Below are 21,693 nucleotides of genomic sequence, written 5' to 3' on the forward strand. Positions count from 1 at the left end.
CAAGTAGCTTCAAAAATGTCTAGTTTTTGTAGCACTGTGTAACAAAAGCAACCTTAGTGAGTTAGTGATCTAAGAGAAGGTTTTAAGCACAGTTGGCTGTTTTAGCATACTATAGTTTTTGAATAGTATTAATTTTTTTAAAAGTTATTTTAGTTTATTTCCTTCCCTGCCGAGCCAATCTTTAAAAAGGAATGGTAGCTATCCAGAGAGTACAAAAACATGACCACGTAATGAGAAAATGGGAATCATTTTTACGTTTCTGTTGTCTTTTCTCTAAGCACAGAACAAATCTTTGCTTTCTTCCTTAGCTGAGGCAGTGACTATTTCTATTTTGCACTATTTTTAAGAAATTCACACATAAATTTAAGAAATGCTGCTTCCTCAGCCAATAGGAACTATCTCGCTTTCCTCTGTAGTTTATTTGATGATTTTACAGAAGTACTCTGAATATACTGCAAGACATGTTCCTGAGGAAGTGTTTTATTCACCAAAGTTTGCCCAACTGCAGCTTTTTCCAGATAGAGGAACTGCTTTCGTGGTTTCTAAGTCCAGCTTTCTTTGGTAAATAGTACTTGTTCACATGCTGTGGAGTAAGTGACTTAAGAAAAACCTGCTGAGTCAAAAGTTCTCTATCCTAATGGCATTTGTGAGAAAGGAACAAAACCTAAAGTGTTCAGGGTTTGGTCATGTTTAGCTGATCGTGCTCTAATATTTATTTGGAGGAAAAAAAAGTCTGCCATTTCAGTAGTCATCATAGTAACTCATTTTATGCTATATTGCATATGGGCATATTGCAACACAGTATTCGTAACACCTTGCTTTTTCCGAATGTATGTTTCTGGTCATGCAGAATTTCTATGGCTGAATGAAACTGCCATATCTTCTCATTTGCAGCAATCTAATGTTTCTTTTCATTCCCCAAAAGTGTAGAATAATACATGTTTCAGTATTATAGGAAAAGTCAGATTTCATCGTATTGTATTCTGATAATTAGGGTAAACTAGGAAAGTAGCTTTTCTTTCTTACCTATGTGCCATCTTTTGGGGGAGGAGAGAGTGCTGCTTGGTAGTCACAAGTAGTATATTTCAGATCTCCTGATAGGAGGCAGCTCTACATTAAAGCTAAAGAAAACCAAACCAACACCACCAATAAAAACAATTAAAATCACTAAAAAGAAAGCAAGTAAAAGATGCTAATAGTCACTAAAATGTGCTCTAAGGAGCTGCTTGAAAGACTCTAGACCAAATATTTGCCACTACAGTGGTTTGGATGCATACATCTGAAATTTTCACACTGTGTGTAGTTTTGTAGAGAGGCAGGAATTTGAGTTAGGGACAAGGATATATTGTTGTCCGTCTGCTGTCTGATCATTGACTCAGCTTCTCTCTCAGGAACTTTTATAATTGCTGAAATGGAGGGGGAAAACTTTGTTGTGACGTAAGATTCTTTTGTTGAGTTCTCACTACGTGATAATACTGAAGTTATCAATTACATTGTGCATCTTCTCAGAATTGCTACATACTTTTTTCAACTGGAGATGTTTGTGCTTGAATAAATATGGTCTGTGCTTGAATAAATATGGTCTGGGTGCTATGTATGTATTGGGAATGGAATTTGAGAGTTCATACATACACCATAGATTTATAGGTGGAACACTTTGAGATATATTCCAGTAGAATCCCTGTGGAAAGTCTTCATTGCTGTGCTGCTGTTTGTACTTTACTTTCTTCAATGTTTACTCTTCCTGCTATACCACTGTGCTTGGAAGCAGAATGTCTTTGGAGCCAGCGGATTTGCTTCATAGTGATTCTGAATCTGGGAATGTCTGCATTTATTTGGAATATGTAGCTGACAAGCAAAACACTTGAGCCTTAATAACCATCTTAGAGTATGGCCACTGCCAGCTGGTGTCAGATTTTTTTTTCATACATTGATGAATATTTTTTATTCTTAACATAACTGCTTTCTATGTGACAAGAGGAAAATAAAATGATATGGATAAGATAACATCATTGAATTTTTTTTGAAAATTTTTATTATGTTAAATATGGAGGAAAGGTGGAAGGAAGAAATAGAAAAGGGGAAAGGGCGAGAGAAGATAGCTGATTGAATTGGAAAGAAATCCATTCAACCTCCAATTTATTAATATCCACACTTAACAAAATAAATACAAAGAATTATCCAAAATAAAAACAAAGAATTGCACACTAGCTTTATATTGCAACAAATGGAAATAAAGGTCAACAGGAATTGAAAACGGTGTTTTTGGTAGTACATTTATAACAACTTGCCACTGATTTCTGACATATTTGCTTCTACACAAGAAAAGAAAATCTGCAGAGAACTTTTAAAAAAACAAACAAACAAACAAAAAAACAGTTACTTGTGAAGTACTTGCACTTTTAAGTGCACCTTAGGGATATGGGATTTTTTTGTTGATATTTATGTGTGTTTGGATTGTTTTATTTTTCTTGTGGTGGTTGTTTTCTTTTGTTTGGTGCTCGCATAATAATTATGTTTCTTCTAGCATTCAGTCTTCAACCAGAATTTCTGAGCTTCTCTGACACATTTTTTAAGTGATATTGTCCTCCGAACTGTAATAAATGGGGAAGTATATCATTTCAATTTAACAAATAAAGCTTAAAAGTAAAGTTACTGGGCAAAACAAAGCATTACAATAGAATATACTGAGTTTAATGAGATTGCAATACCACTGTTATAGTCCGCTTCAATAACCAACTGAAGACATTTTAAGAGATGGAAGAAATCTTCCTGATGTCTCTTTGAAAATGCAATTTAATTCTGTTAAAGGACACTTATGCAAAAAAAAGCTACAGATTGTGTTCAATATTGCACACACAATCTGAAATGAAACTTTCTAGAATTGCTCAGCAGCTGCTGTACAGTATGAAGAAGATTCATTCTTTAATTAGAAATGTATAATGTTGTCATTCCCATTACTATCAGAAAAGGTTATGCCGGTATGAAGCAAAGAGAGGGAAGGAAAGAAGGTAGCAAGTTTCTCAGCTTTCCACTTCCATGAAATAATGTAACTTAGAAGAAAACAAACAAACAAATAAAAAACATCAACAACAACAAAAATCCAATTTATTTTCATTACATTACGTAAATTTATTTCCTAAATAGATTGGAAGCTTTTGGACTTGTCAAGGTTTTGTTCTGTTTTCTCAGGAGTTGATCTGCTCATTGAAATCAATTAGTTGAATGCTTGCCGATGGAATTTCTTATGTTTGGGTTTGGGGGGGAACCAGTGAACTGCAACTCAGCTTCTAGGTTTAAAGATCATTTCAATTGCTAATGGAGTGCTGTTTTTGTGTTCATCTTGACCTATTTGATAGGTGAAAGCAAGCATAGCTTCACTGACCTCAACTTCAAAATTTACAAATCTGTTATCTAATATAAAGTCTACAATTACAATAGGAAAGCATACAAGTGAAAAATATACCTTTTTAAATTCTAGATAGGCATGCCGATATTTTATTTCTTAATAATTTCTACTTTCTTCCTAGTTTTCTGTAGTTACCATACCATACTAATAGATGAAGGTTGAAGTCTAGATTTTTGTTTAAAAAAAAAATTATTTGTGTGTTTAATAATGTATACACACTGAATAGATTTTTTTGTGTGTGTTAAATGTCTAGCTGTGCCATTATGAAATCATGAAGAGTATTTCTAGTAAGGTGTTTCCTATCGCATGCAGAACAGTTCATTTTATGATCTTGATAGTAAATGAACAAACTGCAATACAGATGAAATCATGTTTATCTCATATTGGTTTATTTTTCTTGGAGTAAATTGACGTAATTACCTGCCACACATTGTCCTTACGTCAGTTGAACTATCACCAACCACCACAGAGACATGAAGATACCATCAGTACCAGTGTGCCCAGAGATAAATCAAATTTACACAGGAAGCTCCTTTATTCTCCTACTGACACGTGAAGGCAGTCTAGCCTTTTAGTGTGGGGCACGTAAACATGCTGTGCTATGAAGGCTTGAGGAGAAAGAGACAAAGGGTGAAGATGGAGTCAAATATGTATGCTGTAGTCCAGGGAGGCTGTGATCACGAGTGAACAGAATGCACAGCGAAGGCATTCTTTCACGTAGATTTTCGGCTACTTTCTGTACTTTATTCAGGTAGGGTTACTTGTACTCCTTTTAGACTCAGAATTAAACCACTGAAGTTCACACCTAATCCCTAAACAAGTTATTTTAAATACTACCAACATCTTCATTTCACAGCAGATCTGTTTCTTTACTTGCATCCATCTTCTACTCTGCTGTGAATTATGTTATAGTTAAATTGGGCCCAGGCAGTTCAGATACAGATGTATTCCCGTAGCTACTTGGATCCAACTTAGCTACATAGATGAGTGATTAATACTAACTGCCACTTAACTAATCACCATCTTTTCAGGATATATAAATGTGGATGGCAGGTAGAATCTTCTGTCCCAAAGGCAGATAAGTATTTTGGTCAAGAAGGTAAAATTGCTAAGTCTTGTTTCTTTCATTCATGCAATGAAACCAAGTCAGAGAGACGGGAGATTAAATTCTGTGACCTTTTAAGAGCAGGCAATTATAGTTGCAGAAAATTAGCATACATGAATTTTTTTCTACAGTCACGTAACTAAAACTGTGTGAATGGATTAACATTGATATTACCGTTCCCCTGCATGTACATTTAGCACAGATTAAATTCATTACTGATCTAAAATGTTTTGGTAAATTTGAGTGCTAGTCTGGATATTTTTCATATTCTACTTTTAGTAGATAAAATAAAGTGTCATGTTAAATAAAATAATAAACTATTTATTCTAAGTTGTTGATGACAGCATCAACAGTATATTAGGATGCAACCTCAGAAAGGACTGATTTCTGTCTCATCTACTTTAATGTGAATCTGAAATAAGCTATTTAAAGGTAAGGGATAAGTTAATAGAGTTAAGTCAGTGTAAAATTGGCATGAGAAGCAGATGAAGATGTAATACCGAGTCACTGATTCACAGCAAAATACAGATTCTTTTAAATGTAAAATCTGTATGGCTGCTACATCACACCTGTTTCCAGATTCAAGTTATTCTCTTGTTCTGTTCTACCTGCCACTGAGATATCCTTGTGTTTTATGCATCATGAATATTCACGTCAGGGGACTGAAGATATCTGAGTGCTAGCAATTCAAAAGGGTTAGCTGCTCTTAGGAGTAATCTCAGGAGTTCTGAATGTCTCTCTAAACTTACCAGGGTATTCCCAGTGTATTTGGTTTTCTCACTATGTATTGTCTTCTGGACAAACTGACATGGGAAAGTGTTACAACACAGAATCATTAAGGTTGGAAAAGGTCTCTGAGATCATCCAGTCTAACTCTCCACCTATCACCAGTACTGCCTACTAAACTGTCCCTAAGTACTACATCTAACTTTTCCTTAAGCACTTCCAGGGATAGTGACTCAACCACTTCCCCGGGCAGCCTGTTCCAGTGCCTCATTATTATTTAGAAAATAAATTTTCTAATCCTTTTCTGAACCTTTCCTGATTCCTCTAGATGTCATTACCTTTAGTCCTATTGTTACCTGGGAGGCCTGTCCTCACCTTCTTTCAGGTAGTTGTAAAGAGTGATAAGATTTCACTTTAAATTTCTCCTGACTGAAGAGTCCCATTTCTGTCACCTGTTTTTCATAGAACTTGTGTTCCAGGCCCTTTGCCAGCTTTGTTGCCGTTCTCTGGATGCACTCCAGGACCTCTATGTCTTTCTGGTAGTTAGGGGCCTCAAACCTAACAGAGTAACTGAGTTGTGTCCTGACCCAAGCTGAGTACAGAGGGATGATCTCTGGTCCTACTGGCTACACTGTTTCTGATGTAATCCAGAATGCCATTCACCACCAGGGCACACTGCTGCTTCAGGTTCAGTAGAGTGTCAACGAGCAGTCCCAGATGCTTTTCCCCCATGCAGCTTGCCAGCCATTCTGCCCCAAAGCTGCAGCATTTCCTGGGGTTGTCATGACCAAAGTGCAGGACCTGGTGCTTGGCCTTTATTGAACTTTCATCCCATTGGTCTCAGCCCATGAATCCAACCTGTCCATGTCCTTCTGTAGGGTCTTCCTACCCTCAGGCATATCAACGCTTCCCCCCCCCCACAAGTTGGTATTGTCTGCAAATGTACTGAGGGAGCTCTCAGTTCCCTCATCCAAAACACATTTTTATTGACTAAAGATATTAAACAGGATTGGCCCCAACACTGATCCCTGGAGAATACCATTTGTGACTAAGTTGTTGTGGATGGACAGATAGATGAAGTTACAAAACAGTAAGATATAAATGAATCGGTTTTTGAGATGAGAAGGGACAAGCTTCAACACATCTGACTGTTTAACTGGTAGTTTTGGAACAGGCCTCCCAGGGGAAGTGGTGGAGTGACCATCCCTAATGGTTTACAAGAAAAATGTAGCACTTAGGGACATGGTTTAGTGGGCATATTGGTGATGGGTTGATGGTTGGTCGAGATCATCTTAAAGGTCTTTTCCAAGATTTATGATTCAAGTCTTATTTAAATTGATTGTATGTACATAGATACATCCAGTCAGTCAAGTACTGGTAACAAAACCTCTGTTGCAAGGCACTGCATGATTCTTGCAAGTTCCTCTTGTTGCGGAGGACTGCCCTGCTTGTTCTCTGGTTATAGGTCATGCTCAATGCTGGCGCCTTGTCTGTGGGAGGTGGACCGGCTGTGAGCATATCCATACCTCCTGCCTTTGCCCTGCCAATGGAGGTTTGGCAGGATGGTGGGAGAATGAGGACCCTTAAACTCAAAATAGTTGTTGCAGCTCCCAGAAACTGCAGCCCAAATGGATATACTAATAGAGCATCTGCATGCAGTCTCTCAGATAGCCATGCTGCTGTTTGATACTTTCATAACCTCATGCAGTCTGTACTCACTCCGCACTAATTTGTTAGCAAGTGAAGAAGCTTGGAATTGATCTGCTGCTTGACTGCTAAAAATTATTTCATGTTGCATAGCTCACATCCTTGTTTCCTGTTTCATGGCATCATCATTATGGTTCTAATTAGTTTATTTTAACCACAATCAATAAACCAAGGAGAAGCACCAGACAGCTAATATGATTTATTACATATTTGGGAATGTTTGTCTTAGATTTGGCATTTCTGCTATCTATCTCCAGAATGCCCTGCCTGCTTGACAGCAACCTGTCAGTGCAGTTATGATTGCTGTATGTGGCGACTTTAACTGCCAGCTTTTCTTGCAGGCTTGGAGAGTGATTGGTCTGCACTATAATTACAGCAACACAGAATAACTTAACACCTGCTTATGGCCCTGTCAATTATGAAAGAATATAGCTTCAATATGTATTGAAGTTTGGCACTGTATCACCGACACCGGCAGAAGACAAAAACTAAGCAGTGATGACCATTTTTATGAGTGCTTTACTCTCTTCTGAAGCTTTTCTCTTATAGCTGATGTTTTACAAATAACTCCACAGGAAGATCAAGAGCTATCTCTGTAACCTTAAGTATTCTTGAATGTACAATAAGTATTGAAATAGTGGTAAAGAACTCTGATAATGCTGACGATTTTCATAAACTCTCTTTAAAAACTGTGAAGGCAAAGGTCAGGTTTGGTTGTGGTTTATTATTATTAATGAATATAGGAACATGAGAAGATATTAATGTTTCATTCAAAACACACAGTATTTTACAGCTGACTTTCAAGGCATCTTTTTCAGAACCGCTAGCATGGGTGACTTGACCCTGGTTTTATTGATTAAACTTTTATTCTTCCTCAATGAATAATTTAAGTTATGAGCAGTAGTCTGGCTCATGATTAGCAGGAGCCTACAAGAGGCTTTAAAGTAATACATTTATGCTCCTCCTTGTGCATTGGATTCTTCTGCATTATGACCAACTGATTATGGTTGAAAACTATAGACAATGCAATAACTTTCTTAGCAGTTCTCTTCCTTGAGGTTCCCAATGAAACACCAAAATTTTTACTCTCCTGGAGGACTTTTTTTACTCTTTTCCTGGAGAGGAGCTGTTGTGGAGTTGATTTTGGTTCCCTGCTTGTAAAACCAGTCTCCACCTTTGATGCAGTTTGTGGCCACAGTTTTACTGATCTTAACAGATGTACATCAGTTATGTGACAGTAATGCGACCCTGAATATAATGTGTGTTGGTCCTGTCAGGTGGGAAAGCCAGGACTCCTGGCTAATTCAGGACACTGTTGTAATTAGTTGTGTTTTGTGACAAGGAGTTCTTATGTAGATGTTATAGATAACCTTGCATTTTAACCTGTACAGTGCAAAAGGGCAATATTCTGAGTTAAAATCTGGCCCTGACATTGGTTCTGGGGTGCTGTGCTGCTGAACTGTTGATTTTATATTCTATGTCACTGTCTTAATAGTGAAAGCTTTTGTCCTTAAATGTTCTTTTAGATCACACCGATACACCATAGCATTTGTCAGTGCTGAAGACAACTTCTAGCTTGCTAGTGACTGCATGACTATAGTACATGTAAGAGACTGAAAGATATGTGCAGCTGGCATGGAGTAAAACTCACTATCAAATTGTAAATGACTGGGGAAAAAAAGTCTTAAAAAAGTAACAAACCAACAAACACAAAACACATAAAGTGCAGCTAACTAGGGAAAAGGGCCAAAATAATCGTACAAGCTGCCTTTGTGCTAGTATTTGTAACTGCAGTCTTGTATTAGTCAGCCTGATTCTGTTAATCCCTATGTTGAGGTTCCACACAGTGAATCCCTTAGGGGTGGCTTGCAATTCTTGTCTGCTATGTATCCTTACACAAAAATACTCACCCCCTTGATCTGAATGCTATTTTCAAAATGTTACTTTTGATCTTGAAAATAATTGAGGATGTATTCACAGGCTCATTCGTTCTTACCTTTTTTAATCTGCCCTTGACCTCTCGCCTCTTAATGTGGCAGGCATGATCCTCTTTGGGAGACAAATGCTCCTGATCCCTGTGATAACAGAGCAGAAAATGTTATTGCTGTTGGTTAAATCAAAATGGAGCATGTTTCTGGTGGTGATGTCATTTGTGCACAGGCACTCAGATTACAGAGCAAGGAAAGCAATGAGCATGATCTCCTGCTTCAGGCATGCTTGATCTCCCAGCCACAGGAAGGAGGAGAAAGAGCAGAATAAAACATTTTGGGGAGTTTAGTGCTCTTAATAGAAGGGGCAATCCTGTATCTTCTTTCTTTTCCTCATTTTGCTCTATGGTTACATTCCTTAAATATTTTATGAATGTTTCATTTAGAAAAAAGTGTGAAATCTTTAATAATTCTTTTCCTAATGAAATGAAGGTATGTATTTAATGAAAATATACTGCATTCTTTTCAGCAAGCTGTTTAATGCTCTGACATATCTCAAGCTTTAGAACTTGGCAATTTCCAGATGGATTTAGTTTTAACTCAGTCTCAAGCAGCATCTTGCTAAGTATTTTTAGACATTTTTAAATCTTGTAATTATTTTAGGGTAAAATGTGCCGTAGCACAAACTCATTTCAAAGGAAAGCTATACTTGTAATCCCAATCTTAAAATTTCAGAATTTTAGTCAGACAGTATGCTTCAATGAGTCTTTCTTATGAAGATGAAATGTTATTGATAAGGAGAAATAGTATCATGTGAAATTTAAGATAGGGTAATCATACCACTAATGCATCTAAAACTTAAGAGTCTAGCATAAGAAAAAGCAATGACGTGTCTTTATGTCCTCTTTTCACAAGGTTATCACTGCTGAACAGATTTCAGAGAATAATGGGTGTCTATTTTTCATCAGGTCATCAATCAAATTTGAAAATTGAAATATGATCTCAGATTCTTTTATATTGTTTTATCAGATGATTAGACATACTTGCCAGGCAATGTGGGGGAAGAGGATTATGCCTTGGGGTGGGCCCCCCCCGGGGGTGGCGGGTGGTTCGCAGTCATCAGTAGCATCAGATATTAAAACAGAACTGGCTGAACCCGAATTTGCAGCTTTCTCAAGGCAGTCTACTGGCCATATAGATGCTAGTGATGCTTCCTTAGCAGAGCATACAAACTCAGTCCTTTTAGCAAGTTACCGTTCGCAGTTCAAGCCCTTAAACATTTTTCAAAAGCTCAGGTTGGTAGCCTAAAATCTTCTGAAAACTGTTATCCTTTGCTAATTTTTACGGAGGAAAAATGTGCCATTCCTGTATTTCAGAGCAGGCCAATCCTGCTACATCCATCTCTGTGATGGATAAGATCTTCATGCCTTTAAACTTGTGACAATACATAGTTTAACATTTCTTCTCAAACCATGGCAGACCAACAGAACCATTTGTTAGCCATCTAGGGAAATAGCAGGAGAGACCTTCTTTCATTTAGAATGTAGCAGGTGTGAATTGATGTTCATTTTTATCAATGATCTGCAGTCACTCTGAAAATGCTTAAAAAATAGAAAATAAAATACCATGCAAAGATAAAAATGTATTTTATAGATTGAATTTGCACTCATGATATTGGCTTTTATGTATATATTGATTTTTATTTTTTTTTTTTAAATACTCCAATAGGCTATAAGTGTATTTGTATGTTGGGGCTGTAAAAAATAAATCAATTTCTTCACAGTGATGTAGTATTTTATTACATCTACATCTATTCAGGCTGTAGAAAAGGAAGGGAAGAAATTATGTGGGAATCATAGTTAATGCAGTGGTAGTAGATGAAGCTGAGGAACAAAACTCAGTTTAAATGCAATTCACTAGAAGACCTTTTACTAGGAACAACATGGGAATGAAATAAAAATCTTAACTTCAACATAGTTAACTTTACTTTTTTCCTAGACATTTGAGAATTTGGATGCAAAAATAAAAGTGGAGCAGTTAAACTTTGAGAATGAATGTAAATAGCTAAAAAGTGTTTATTTTTAAGAAAGAAATCAGCTCTGCTGCAATGTTTCTAAATATTTGTGGTAAAGGCACCACTTTCTAATTAAAATGCTTGTAGCTAAAAATATCAGCAATGCCTGTAGGTTCCCTACTGTGCCTGGGGACTCGTTCTACTTTTGGTAAACATATGAATTTCTGGCTACTATCAGCTGATATGAGTGATCAATCTGCACTACAGACTATTTTAATTGGCATTAGTAGTTTTGTTTTCTCACTTGATATGAGGAAGTAGTGGAGTTTTCTTGGATTTCAGAATTTTAAGTGTCCTTTATCTGAAATGTATTGTTGTAGTGCTATTACATTTAATCAAGGTAACAATTAATTTAACAAAGACTTGAAAAAGTTATGTATAAAATACAATGTTTGTTTCAACGGCAGCCTATGATTTGAGACTTAATGTTTTCATATAAAGTTTTTGAGTTACTTTTGGGATTTTCTCTGGCTCTGTTGCATGAAATTTGTCCCATTTTCTTGCCATAGATATTTATTTCCTTTGTAGTTAGAAAAACTTCTGTGTGAATAATTATTTTGGTTTTATATCTTAATCATGAAATTAGTTGAATAATTGGAATGTATTCACCGTTATGATATAAAATGGTATGATGTAGTACAGTACATTTTTTCTTGTCTGCTACAGATGAGAAATCATTAAAGACTAACCAATTACAGTACACTTATGAGGTCCAATTAGAAATACATTAGCATCATTTACACAGCTGTGTTATATTGCCTTTAAGATATAACAGCACATGGAATTCCTAATAGATGGGACAGTTCTCTGCCAGCAGGTGTTGGTCTGACAGAATTGAAATATACCAGAGGAAAATGATAATTTTTTTGGAAATGTGCTAAAGGTTAGACAGATTCATCAATGTTTTACTTTTATAAATTCAAAGTATCAAGTCAGTTCTGCTCATTAAATATTTGTGTATTCAGAAGCTGTTTTTTCCCCGTTCTAACAAAATTAGCGTATTTGACTGTTTCTTAGGCAAGTTAGTTTGTCACAATCTGTAACCATCTCTCTTACGCTAAGGCAAACCTTTTTATCTTTATAGTAAGCAGTTCCTTTACACTATGAAAAGAAGTTGAACTGACATTCTGAGATTAACACTAAGTATTTTCATAAAGTGTTCCAGGCAGAAAGTGACTGTGGTTTTCCTCATGGCAGAACTACCCTATATCTGATCTAGGAGTAGCATTTGCTATTCCCTAGTCAGAAATTTGCTGGAAAGAATGGATTGATAAACATAACTACTCTAAACATCTTTGGTATAAGTAACTGATTATTAATGTTAAAATTGTGTCCCTTGGTAGCCCCAGAGTGAGGTAATACTTACATCTCTCTCTTGAGATTTATAAAAATCTTTATAGCTATGTGCATCTGTCAGGCTCTGCTGATCCAAAGCTCCTCTTTGCCCTTGGGCATCTTTGCTTTCTTTAACCAGTGATTCTTTTATACAGCAAAAAGATACATATTAAAAGAAAAAATGTAGTTTTTCCAAGATTGGCTTTTTCTTTGGTTTACTTCCTGTTGTTGATAGCTCTGCATCAAAAGTCTAAACTTACATCATCTGTTTTTTTAGGGGGAGGAAGAGAGCCACGATGGGAGATACAAATTAATTAATGCTCTCTCTTGTCTGTTTAGATGCTCTTTGTCCTTGAAGATTCTTGAGATCTAACGTATTTCCTCTGCTCACACCTATGAACATTGTATTAATCACATAATACACATCATGTTTGGAAAACTCTGGAGATTGGACAAAGCCTTGTTAGAACTGAAAATCACATACCTACAATAAAGGTGTACAGTTAAGCTCTAATTTCAGGAGTGATGGCAAATATTATCTGGTATAGTATCAGAGAGAAGAAACAGCAATAAGTAACCATCGAAGTTTACATTTGATACTGGCTGCAATGGTGGAGTGCTCCATGTAGCAATGCATTATGAAGGACTAGAAATTATCCTAGTATTTTAACACATTTTGAAAGCTGAGCCCAATTTACTGAAGCATTCTCACTTTTGAATAAACTGGATTGAGAGATGGAATGTACTAGTCTTAGCCATATGTATAAAAGTGATTTTATTAGAAGTTAATTCAGTGATGCAATACCCATGAAAATAGATTGAGGGAGAAAAATGGAATCTTGTTTTATTGTTGCACTGTCAGTTTAATCTGCTGAGCTAATCAATCAATGGGGATTTCTAATGTTAGATTGTCTGTGATGACTTTTTTCTTTGGTCTGGATGTGCATTATGTGTTCAGATGTTGCTGGTTTGTGTAACTGAAGCTCTCCCCTACCATTCTTGTCTGCAGTGGTTCCTGCAGGCCACTGGAGGACTGGCATATTAATTAGCACACAGTCTCAGTTGAGTGATTGGAACTCTGCTTTTTGTTTTTCTTATTGAGCGTAACTACTTTCGGAAAAGACTTTTGGGGGCTCTTCTGAGAGTTTCTTTTTTTTTTTTTTTTTGGCTAAATCATTTCAACAGCCAACAGGATTCTGCAACACTGATAGTTCCCTTTGAGAACAGAGTTTTCTGCATTGTTTGTGTCTAGTTTTGTGAAATAGGATGGACAAGAATGAGGAGAAACAGTGATTTTTCAGAACTTTGTTATGTAGTCATTAAGCTTTTTGGGAATTTTTTGGAGGGATTTATACCCTAGTAATGGAATAGCAATTTCAAAGATAATTGTTTAAATACTCTTCGACTATGGTGTCATCTGAGATAACAGCTGTTAAGACAGGCTTCTGTTAGACATACAATCATGAACGCGTAAGTCTCCACACTCTTTCTATTTGCTTTATTTCCCTTTCTGTAGTCTTAAATTCAGTAAAAAATAGCCATTTGTTCTATAGAAGAGGGTATACTTCTATAGAAGAGGATAACTTTGCTATACGCTCTTAAATGCAGATGTTCACTGTTATAACAAGGAAAAGTAATTGTTATATGCTGATATTTAAGAAATTTAAGTGTAGATGATACCTTTAGAAGAAAGTAGTGCATATGACTTTTCAGTCAAAGATCAGTATCATCTATCCAGAAAACTGGTAGCAGTTGATGCTAGTACACCCAAGCTTTGCAAAATTCCTTTGTTATCCCTATTGGTCTAAATACTCTCTAAAGATAGGGAATGATGAACTTAATATTGTTTAGAGTATAGATAAATGAAGAGGCTCATGACTTGGATAGTTGTCTTAGTCTACTGCATCAAACAATATTCATAATGTATTAAAGAATCTCAGTAAAAGAATTTGCTGTTTCCTTTTTTGTTAGGATATCAATGAAGCTTTCTAGACTAGTATGTTTTCTGTTGTGCAGGGGTAGTTATTTTTGAGAGTAAAAGAAGGTATGGTGTTTTCAGTAGGAAAAACATCAATGCTTCTCCAAATTCAGGGTGTGGATGGTTTTAGATATAATTAGATTATTAATGCTGTCCAGAACGCATGATTTTTTTTTAGCTCCAAGCATGCACTGTTGTGACTCAGTGGTTTAATCTCTGACATTGCTCTTCAGGAGTAAGGAAGATGGACCTTCAAATGTCCTTGAAGCCAGCCAGGTCTGTCTCCCCATTCCTCTTTGAACTCTGACAAAAAAAAAAAAATTGGTAACTGGTAGGAATGGCAGACTTAGCTTGAACAGAGACTGTTCTTTCATAGTTAATAAGTTATAAAGATACTGAAAGCCACAATTATTAGTAGGTTCAAATCTTTTTTTAATGTAAAATGTACAGTATTTATCCTCACAGTGGATAAATCTAGTTTCATTAATATTTAGAAATCTATGTGTAATGTGATTCTCTGTTTAGCTGCGTGCTCTGCGATGGAAGTACTTAGCATTCATTATATGGTAAGAGAGTAATATAAATATTTTTTATTTGTGTTAACTGAAGGATCATTTTCAGGGTTTTCTTTGAAGCAATAGCAACAAAGTTGTCCTCTGTCTGTTGCATGAAACACTAATATGCTTTCCTTACGGTCACTTGTTTTGATTGAAGAGGAATTGCCAGAGCTGAGAGGGCATAATGAATGCTATTACAAAGATGGTTTTAAGCACAGAGAAAAGAATAAAAACCGAAGTCCTTATATTAGCCCTTAGTACAGGAGGTCTGCCTATTACTTCTACAACAGCTGAGTGAGCATACATGAGAGCCATTTATAATGTGTATTGCTGTGTGTCTGCTCTGATTGCATACTTTGATGAAAGGTTAATTGAACAGTGTCAAGGAGCGCAGCCCTGGTCATGTACGGAAACTGACAGGATGATGGTAGCAGTCAGTACTTCATTACTTAGAAACAAAATCAGAAATCCTTCATCTTAAAGGTGGTAACTATAGAACAGTTCAAGAGCAAATGGTTTAACGTGTGGCAGCTTATGAGGTAGAGTTTTTATGCTAATGGAGCTTCACTTAACTCTGTGGCAACATCTCACTCTTGATCCTTTTGTGCATTGGAACAGACAGACCAGTCCTATTGTCACACGTCAGGAGATGTCTGCACGTACCACAAAGCCAACCTATTTTACTGTTCCTATGTAAACACTTTGTATTTATGACTCAGTGTGCATGAAGGAAAATAGCCATAGCTACAGTGTGCGGGTGTTCAGCTGCTTGCAGCAGGTGCTGCAGGAGCAGTCTCTGTGAGAGCATGGAAGGTTCTGGTTGGTTCCAGCCGATTTTGCAGCTGCCCCCAGCGGGCATAGCTGAGCCCTGCAGCCAGGCTGGTGGCACTTCTGTGAAAGTGTATTGAAGAAAAAGAGCAAAGATGCTGGTCAGGCAGTGCAGAGTGAGGTAAAAAGTGTGAGAAACAGCCTTGTGACCATCAAGGTCAGAGCAGCAGAGGAGCAGAGATGCCCCCATAGGCTGTGGAGAGCCCACGAAGCAGCAGGTGCTGCTGACAGGATCTGTGGCCCACAGAGGTTTGTGCTGGAGCTGGAGAAGATTGTGAGGAGGAGGAGAAAAACTGTTATGCAGTGACTGTTACACACTGCTTTCCTGCCCTGGGGAGGCGGAGAAATGTCAAGAAGATGGGAATGAAGGAGGCAAGTTGAGCCTGGGGAGGTGTTGCTTTAATTTTTGTTTTTGTTTCTCACCGTCTCAATCTATGTGACTTAGAAGTAAATTTTCCCCGAGTCTATTTTGCTCCTGATTGTAGTTGTCAAGTGATATCCCTATTTTGCACAAGTCTTTTCACCTTATTTTCTCCTTGCACTAACTTGTGGGGAGTGAGAAAGAGTCTGGCAGGCAGCCCAGGCCAGCCCTCCCTGCTGTGCTGTGCAGCTGCACCAGCCAATACTGGCAGCGTGTTGGGCGTTTCATTTTCTCAAATCCTTCACCAAAAGCTGTATGTAAGCACATGGAGGTAACAAATTGCACTGGATCCTGCATTATTGCTTGAAGCTTCTGTCTGGTTCAGTGATCATTGCATCAATGGGATTTATTTCTAGTGATGGGTTTAGGTACTTTGTTCTACTCTCCACACACACACACACACACACACACCATGGCCTTCTCTGGTCTCCCCTTTCCTCTATCTGTTAGAAAAAAGTCAGAAAGAAATCTGGGAAATGCCAGTGTTGTATCCCATGGGGCACTTTGGGCTTTATGTCTCTGCTTATCACCTCACCTGTAGACTAAGTTCACTAGCTGAGAAGTATTTCCTATGATGAGTTTTCCTTCATGTAGCATAATTATTGCTTTTCAGAGAATTTTTGCCTAAGGAAAATATGAATTGGACAGACTACAGATTTCAACAGTAGATTATTTACCCCTCACTTTACAGGTATTTCATCTTTTTGGAAAAAACATCAGTTCTCTTCAGGGAATTCCAGCAAGCTGGGTATACCGCAAACACCCAGAAATACCCTTGTGCTGTCAGGCCTGGAATGGGTATTGCCATCACAGTACTTGAACATTCAGTTGCTCCATCTCAGATGTTCCCCAGTCCACAAAGCAAAACCACCTACCTTCCTGATCCTTCTGGCCACGGAAGCAGATCTGGCCACAAGGTAAGGTCAAAACAAGGGGGTGAGATTATTATCCTGATTCAGTGGGCAACACTGAATATGTCACTGGCGTTCCTTGTTACTGCTTTTTCTGTTTCTTGGCACACTTTTTGCAACTCCAGTTCCTCCCTTTCTCTGCCCTGGTCTCTGAAATAAACAGCATACACTATTACTTCTTACCCCATAGTCTTTTTGCTACATACATACTCAAGATTTGTGCTTCTGATACTAAATTACCTAGCTAACCTTGACCTCATACATTATTATATGGTTATTCAGATGCTCTTTGCCTTGTAACATTTTGTTCCCCGAAGTGTACACAGCTCTCTTTCAGTTACCTGTGAAATTTAGCCATTTCACACATAACACATCCTAAATCACCAGTGAAATTCTGCCATTCCCATGGCACCAGCTGTAAATTTTGTCAGCTTCTCATCCTGTAATCTGTCATGTTTAGCAATTTCTGATGGCCCTTCCAGTGTATTTTCCAGTATATTTTGGTTGGGTGCACCATAGGCATCCTGTCGCCTGCCCTTAGCCCTAACCAGCCAGGTGCTGGCTGTTGCTACCCATGTGTAAGGTATTACGCTTCTGTGTTAAAGACGTCAGTCTTTTACAACTATCCTTAGCTTCCATATATGTTTACAAGCATTGAAGAAGGAAGAGAAGTCATAGTATTTTAAAATATTTTTAATGAAACAGGAAATTGGGTATATAGATTGTAATCATATTAGAGGATTTTTGGCACTGATGACAATGTAAGTTTAGAAAATAAAATAAAAAAGAGGAAGGTCAAACTGTCTCAAATTCCAATTTTCATGTATTCAGCAAAATGAATAGGAACAAATTTTCAGAAGGAAAGACCCATAATTCTGCTATACAAATGGAAGGTCAAATTTCAAGATATACTTGGTCTCTAGGCACAAAGTTATTTTTACAAATCTTACTACTTATTTTACTGCTTTCATACATGCTGAGTTCTTCTGAGAATATTGTGGAGCATCTTCTTTAATCCATAGGCCGTATAATGGGAAACTTTCAGACTTCAAGTTTGAAAAGGCTGCTTTTACTATCCTTTTCAGTAGTAGTGAATGTTAGTATTCAATCTTAGCTTCCTTTAGCTGGCCAGTGCCAGTTGCGTTTCTTATCAGCTTTTCTATTTTTATAACTTATTGGATTTGGATGAGTATTTAAGATTACATGTGAATTTTCCCATTTACCTTGCATTCAAGAAACCAAGCAATTTTTGTTACCTGACTGGTTGTTAGGGACTTTTCATTGAAGTAGACTTTAGGAAACTGTAGCTCATGTAAAGACTTATAGATGGCATAAATCAAATAAGAAGCAATATTAGAGATTTTGGAAAACTTAGTTTTAACTCCCAAATGCCTCTATCTGGTGGCTGTTTGTGATGTTTTTTTCTTGTTTGTTTGTTTGTTTAAGATTAGATTTAATTTTAGATTTGAGGTCCAGATCTAAAAGATGTCTCTTGTAGCAATCCCAAAATTTTCCATCTGAAGAGGATGGAAATAGAAAGATAACAAACTTCTGGTGATGTTTGCTTAGGTTGCTTATTACTCAACTGCCACTGGTGACTACCGTTTATTTAATGAGTGGTGTTAAAAACGATTTTTCCAAACATCAATGCTTTCTTTGAAATTCAACATTCATCATAGTTCCTTGTGTTTTCTTTGCTTTCTGTAGTAATTAATTTCAAATACTTAATATCTATGTAAATGTCTTTCCAAATCTTCGATTTTTCTCTTTGCCCCATCAGTTTTGCAATAAACTTTCTTAGATGAAGTGACCAGAACAGTGTTTGAAGTGCTAGCTAAGTGTTTAAATATGTATTGAAATATTCAGAAGTTTTGATATTATTCATTCCCACTCTTTAATTGTTGTAATGTTTCCTTGTCTTATAATCTCCGTATACACTGGAGAAATTTTTTTAATGAGTTACTGTCCACAGTGATGCTTCTGTCCCTTTCTTGTGTTGATTTTTCTGTGACTAGTGGAAGATGAATGTAAGTTTTTTGCTCTTTTTCTCTCAGCCTGCATTTGCGGACTTGCAGATTTCACTTCCATCATGTCATCTTTCCTTGGAAAATGAAGATTCTATGATATCAAAACATTTCTCAAAATTACACAGATTGCATCAAAATATTTGATGGAAACTAGGTCTGTTAGGAAGGCTGCCCAGATTGCATAGATTCTAGCCAGGCTTTTTGGCTTTGTGACTGCCGGGTTAATGGGAGACCATGTCACTCTTCCCAGACTTTTCAGGCTGTTTTGATATGAGCACTTTTCCTTTGTGAGACTAAGTATTGCAAGTCTCTCAGGTTATCCAATTTGACCATTCCAACTGCAAGCGGGGCTGATGCTCCTCGTGGATCCATGTCTTACGGTGGAGAGGGCTGTTTGGCTGCCTGGCTGCCCAACATCATGCCTGGAAGACTGTGTAGAGGAAATGGACCTAGGGGATATTGGTTGATGCTCTGCTTGGCACAAACCCACAGTGTGACAGGGTGTCCAAGGGGGCCAAGAAAGACATGGAGATTCTGGAGTGTGTTCCGTGAAGGACAACGAAACTGGTGAGAGGTCTGGAGCACAAGCCTTATGAGGGAGCTGGGATGGTTTAATCTGCAGAAGAGGAGGCTTAGGGGTGACCTTATTGCACTCTAAAACTCCCTGAAAGGAAGGTTGTGGTGAGGTGGTTTTCACCCTCTTCTCTCATCTCACATGTAACTAGCAATAGGACTACAAGGAATTATGTCCAGTTGCACCACGGCAAATTCAGATTGGATATTAGGAAATATTTCTTCTCTGAAAAAGTGGTCAGGCACTGGAATGGACTGCCCAGGGAAGTGATTGAGTCAACAACCCTAGAGGTATTCAAGGAACACTTAGATATTGTACTGAGGGACATGGTTTAGCAGGAGGTATTGGTGATAGGTGGGCAGATGAACTGGATCATTTTGGAGGTCTTTACCAGTCTTGGTGATTCTATGATACTTAAACATCTCGTGTTGTATTGTTGTGTGTCATGTCATGTATACTTTTATAGTTCAATGGATTATTTGCACAATTTTTATAAACTAAAACATGTCATTATTTCCCAGTACTCAAAAAAAAAAAAAAAAAAAAAAAGTCTGTTCAGTAATGATGTTGAATGTTAAGAAGTTACTCTGTAACTTTACTGTAGTTCACTACTGTCACATTTTTCACAATTGATTTTTCAGGGCTTTGCCATAAAGGGTTATATATATATCTTTATATAAATAAATATTTATATAAAATAAAAATATAAAAACTTATCTTTACGTAATTATATATATTTAAAGGAAAGGAAGGAATATATAATACTTCACATTACCTTTAAAACTGTCTAAGGTTTTATTTATCAAATAGTTGTGTGACTAGATCATATTATTCTCCAACCATCACATGCTTTACATGATTTGACTTTGTGGAGATAAATGCCTTGGGTTACGTATAGTACAAATCATAACAACATAATGCAATTTTGTAAAGGATCTTTTGTAATTGCTTATCACACATGTCTGTGCATGATAGATAGGAACAATAAAAGAATAAATGAAACTATTTAAACAAAGAAGTGTTATCAAAGCAGTGTTTTGGCTGATTTGTCTGAAATGTTGATTACTTTTTTTGCAATATGTCCCAGTCTGAACACTCAAAAGGCATCAGTCTCTCTTGGAATGCATTAGGAACCATTAAATAGAATTGATGAAGAGCTTACTTTCTGCAGATTTAAGATCAATAGCTGAGACTTCAGGGAAGACTTGGCTGCTGCTGCTGGATAGGCTATAAGGTGATCTTCTGAGTGTCTGGGGCAAGGTCATCATATTTAAAGAGTGAATTCTTACTGTACATTGTTGTTCTTATGGAGTCAGTATAAGAAGAGCAGTTACAAAGCTTTTGCTCTACTTGGTGTGAATACAAAATCTATAAATTGTATTGCATAAGAATCAGGTGAATCATGAAAGACTAACTTGAAAAAAAAATACTTGCCTACATAAAACATAAGAATTTAAGATTAGCACTTCAAAATCAAACTTCCATCTGTACACCTGGATAGCTGTCCAGCTGTGGCTGCAAGTGGCTGGGCTGTAAGCCTTCATTCATTCTTAAAGACCAAGATCAAGATATACAGATGAAACTACAATTCAAAATTTCTCATTATGTTTTGACCCCTTTGCGATCTGGCTTTTCTAGTACCAGTAGCTCACAGAATACCCTGTTCCAGATGGACTGGCCCCTGCTCTCTGGAGCCTATTGTAGCAGAGACCCAATAATAAAATTAGTTGTTGATTACTGCATTTTCATCTTATCTTGTGCTATCAAGTGCTGAAAAATCCTTCTTTCTCCGTTAAGAGCTCTGAGAAATTAGGAAGTCAAAATAGGCTTAAAAAGTCATATAGAAGCAGGGAAGTTCCATGCAGAGAGCCCTGTCACTTAGATGAATACCCAGAAATCCAGTCATGGATTTCTATGCACTGATCATTATTTGCAGGAGATACATCAACCCAGTCTAGGAGAAACCTCAGTGAAACAGATTCTGCACTGTGTTTTCTTTTCCTCTGCACTTTAAGGGAGAAGTGTGAAGTGATGAATATTCCCAAATGACTGTCAACTGCTAGATCTTAACTAATATAACTAAGATCAGTAAGTTCATATTAATTATAGGTTG

The 21,693-nt window shown here is 37.1% G+C and overlaps 1 long non-coding RNA gene across 1 annotated transcript in view; it reads left to right on the forward strand.

Moving 5' to 3' along the window:
• Positions 1-16,793: 16,793 nt before the first annotated feature.
• Positions 16,794-21,693, forward strand: part of LOC122181488 — a 135,680-nt gene continuing 130,780 nt past the window's right edge. The window contains exon 1 of the long non-coding RNA XR_006179442.1: positions 16,794-16,985. This is a non-coding gene — a long non-coding RNA (uncharacterized LOC122181488). The remainder of the gene's footprint in view (positions 16,986-21,693) is intronic.

The sequence above is a fragment of the Lagopus leucura genome, unplaced genomic scaffold (genome assembly GCF_019238085.1).
Source record: "Lagopus leucura isolate 7727_CA_CO unplaced genomic scaffold, USGS_WTPT01 Super-Scaffold_100009, whole genome shotgun sequence".
Lineage (NCBI taxonomy): Eukaryota > Metazoa > Chordata > Aves > Galliformes > Phasianidae > Lagopus > Lagopus leucura.